General features: G+C 36.9%; 1 protein-coding gene and 1 long non-coding RNA gene across 2 annotated transcripts in view; one reads left to right on the top strand and one right to left on the bottom strand.

The window, feature by feature from the left end:
* Positions 1 to 3932, top strand: part of LOC106884070 (LIM and senescent cell antigen-like-containing domain protein 1) — a 93741-nt gene that overhangs the window by 35350 nt on the left and 54459 nt on the right. The window lies entirely within an intron of this gene.
* The window catches only part of LOC128249904 (uncharacterized), a 51220-nt gene that overhangs the window by 43469 nt on the left and 3819 nt on the right, over positions 1 to 3932 (bottom strand). The window contains exon 2 of the long non-coding RNA XR_008266053.1: positions 1621 to 1661. This is a non-coding gene — a long non-coding RNA (uncharacterized LOC128249904). The remainder of the gene's footprint in view (positions 1 to 1620; positions 1662 to 3932) is intronic.

The raw sequence follows: 3932 nt of genomic DNA, 5'->3' as shown, positions 1-3932 counted from the left end.
CCCCCCCCCCCGTCACTCTTGATCAATTAAAACTACGATCAGTGGCATATTAGCTGTGATCAACCTTGTCTTTCCATTTATGCAATATGCTAATTCCTTACTTAAAACAGTAAGATGTGATTTGAGGGAAAATTGGCTGTTATATTTAACAGATCAGACGACCACATGGAGGCTTTCGTCATTGGTTTGGTGGTTTTTGTGGCTGTGATGCTGCTAGTGGGGCAATCTAATGTAAAGTTGCGATGATGGTAGTGGTGGTACTGCTATTGGTGGTGGGGTTGATATTGATTAAGCAAAAGAGTTATTTTATTTCATCATCATTATCATCATTTAACCTCCACTTTTCCATTCTTGCATGGGTCAAGCAGAATTTTTTGAGGCAGATTTCCTGCTTCTGGATGCTGTTCCTGTCGCCAACCCTCACCAGTTTCCAAGCCGAGTAATACTTCCCCATGACCAAACATATTTTTCACAGAAGATTAGAATCAAATAACATGCTCTTTTACAACTATCATGCTCTTTTACAACTACCATGCAATGCCAAGACAAGGGTACACACACACACACACATGATAGGCTTCTTTCAGTTTCCATCTACCAAATCCAATCACAAGGCTTTTTTGTTGGCCCACAGTTATAGGAGAAGACACCTACCAAAGGTGCCAAGCAACGGGACTGAACCCAAGATTACATGGTTGTAAAACACGCAGCCATGCCTGTGCCTATGAATGCTAAATCCAAATATAAGTACTCTAGATCAGGGGTTTAAAAAGGGGTCAGTGAATATAGTGTATATTCATATTTGTAATAAACATAGTCACCCATTCCCCAACTCACACCCTTCCATGCATTCTTGCTACCTCCACACACCCAGACTGTCAATTCTTCTTTCTCCATTTACTTCACACCTCATACTTTGAGGATCCACACAGACACCGCATCGCCACTCTTTGCATCTCCTCCTCACTCCACCCCAATCACCCCACCACCATCTCTTCTAAAATGTGAATTGTCCTGTAGCTCCTCTACAACTAGAAACCTATCTCTGCTCTGGTTCCTCTCATACTTTCATCCTTCATCTACTTGCATAAAATTGCCTCCCTTGAGGTTTGTAGTCTTGCAAGCTGCAAGGCAACCTTACCGGTGCTGATGACGCACACACACAAAAAAAAACAAGAATAGCAGAAAAAAACATGCATACCCAGTACAATCTGTTAAGTGGTTGGCATCAGGAAAAGCATCTAGCCAAAGAAATCATGCAAAAGTAGACAGTGGAGTATGATGCAGTCTTTGGTGCCATTGGATCCTATCAAACCATCCAACCCATGCCATCATGGAACATAAACATTAAATGGTGATGATGATGATGATGGTACTATAGAAGTAAAAAAAAAAAAACAACTATTCTGTTTATCAAGAGTGGTGGTCAGTGAGTAAAAATTTCCCAAATTCATGATACCAAGCTTGTTTTTCCAGCAAAATGTGGAATAATTTGTATAACCAAAGAATAGTAATATTTGGTGTTATGTGAAAGTTATAAGGTTAGCTAAATGCAAACTGTGTTGTTTTATGAGCAAACCATGGAGTAGTAACTAGAAAGTGTAGACATAAGGCCCCTACCATTACTTTAACTTCAGTTCATTTGTGAAAGTTCTAGTATCCTAAAATAAAGCAAAAAATTAAAGTAGAAAATACGGAATACAGTAATGATTGAACAAAAACAAGAGAATTGGTAAAAAGAATGGTAATGCTGAAGAAAGATAAAAAAGGATAAAGCTCCTTGAATCATATAGACTCATAAGGCTGGTTTCTGTGGAGTATATATTCCCCAATGGACAAGACACCGGTTCAGTGCAGGATTACTCATTTTTGCTAGCTGAGTGGACTGGAGCAATGTGAAACGAAGTGTTTTGCTCAAGAACACACTGCATCGCCCGGTTCAGGAATTGAAACCTCAGTCTTATGATTATGATTCCAACAACCTAACCACTAAACCATGCACCTTCACTGAAGATGTTGCTTTGTGAAGTAAAACAGTTTAACCCTATTGATACCAACCTGCCTAAGATCACCCCCCGATTCCAAGACAAATTTTTTGCTTTAAAATGATCTAAATTAAAATCTTCTATCAAATTTAATTTATTCCAAAAACCCCAGCTTCATATAATTATAAAATTATTTGACTAAGTTCTGCATTCTTTTTTGAAGATGAATTGAAACAAAGGTTGTGCATTTCAACAGAAATATCGTAACAAAAGGGTTAAAGTAGAAACATATCTAGGTGCAGGCGTGGCTGTGTGGTAAAAAGCTTGCTCCCCAACCATGTGGTTCCGGGTTCATGGCACTTTAGGCAAGTGTCTGCTACTATAGCCTAGGGATGACCAAAACCTTGTGAGTGGATTTGGTAGATGGAAACTGAAAGAAGCCCGTTGTATATATATGTATATATTTATATGTATGTCTTTGTGTCTGTGTTTGTTCTCCACCATCACTTGACAACCAATGTTGGTGTGTTCACATCCCTGTAACTTAGTGGTTCAACAAAAGAGACCAACAGAATAAGTACTAGGCTTACAAAGAATAAGTCCTGGGATCAATTTGTTCCACTAAAAAAAAAAACCTTTAGAGCAGTGCTCCAGCATGACCGCAGTCAAAATAATTGAAACAAGTAAAAGAATAAAAGGAAGAACCATTTTAGAGACAAGTTACACTCAGTTCTTTGTTATTGTAATGAAACAAAGTTGCTTTATTCATTGTTTTTTTTTTCTGGTAGACTTTCCAGATATGAAGACATTTCAGCACAAGCAACCAAGTTTCAAAAGATTTATTTAGATAATACTGAGTTTGAATTTGTACCAAAAATTCTTCACTTTAAGAATTTTAATAAAATTCAGGCCCAAACCTGAAACTCTACAAGCTTCTAATATATTATATGCTCCTATATGCTTCATTCCTAATATTTAAATAGCATTATGGATTCACTTGTGTTTAATGAGAAATAATCTGGTTAGGGACAAGAGTTTGTCTGAGAGGAAATATCTAAAGAATGAACAGAGACCAACAATGGCACAAATATAACTCAACAGACTTGCTTTCATGGCAAGAACTTACAATTTACTGATGTTTTTACAGAAAGTTGCTTCTTGTTGTTTGGATTTTATTTGTTGTCCTTGTGAAAATATATTTATTTTTTATTTTTACATTTTGCTTTTTTTGAAAATATTACCCTTCACAGTACCTGTATGTGGTCCAAGGTCCCACAAGATTTTATCTCTGCTCTGGTGATATCCATTTTTATATTGATGGTTGTGGAAGGAAGCTAGTGTGGTAGTAGTTGTAGAATTTGATGCGTAATACAGTGGGGTTGTACAGTAGTGTAATGTGGGGGTGTGCTGGAATCTAGTATGACATTTGTGTGTACTTGTGGTATTTATGGGTGGTGTCATACAGTGTATATATATATATATATATGTATATATATATATATATATATGTATATATATAACGTTTGTGTATGGTGGTGCATTTCTCTGCTCTCTTTCTCTCTCTCTCCTTCTCCTCACTATCGTCTGTCTAACTGTTTGACACAACCAATTTCTTCCCATTTCTTCTACTCACCTCTATCTTCTCTGCAATTTGACTAATAATGAATGATGTTTGTTATTACAACCCAGTTTCCAAAACTATTTAATATTTATTAGTTAATTGTTGTTGTTGCTTGTTATGTTCGTGATGTTAATAGTATATATATATATATATATGATGGTGATAGTGCTGGTGGTGATGTTTTATCTCATGTCACTTAATTAGGCAGATAAAAGGCGTGCATAAACTCTCACACTTTGACAAATACGTATATACAAACGTGCTCACGCACGCGCGCGCGCGGCCGATACGAGGAACACCCTGAATTTCTGAGTTCAGTGTTATTA

Source organism: Octopus bimaculoides, chromosome 18 (genome assembly GCF_001194135.2).
Source record: "Octopus bimaculoides isolate UCB-OBI-ISO-001 chromosome 18, ASM119413v2, whole genome shotgun sequence".
In the NCBI taxonomy this organism is placed as follows: Eukaryota; Metazoa; Mollusca; class Cephalopoda; order Octopoda; family Octopodidae; genus Octopus; species Octopus bimaculoides.
The sequence above is the reverse complement of the archived record's forward strand: the minus strand, read 5'-3'. Positions and strand labels throughout refer to the sequence as shown.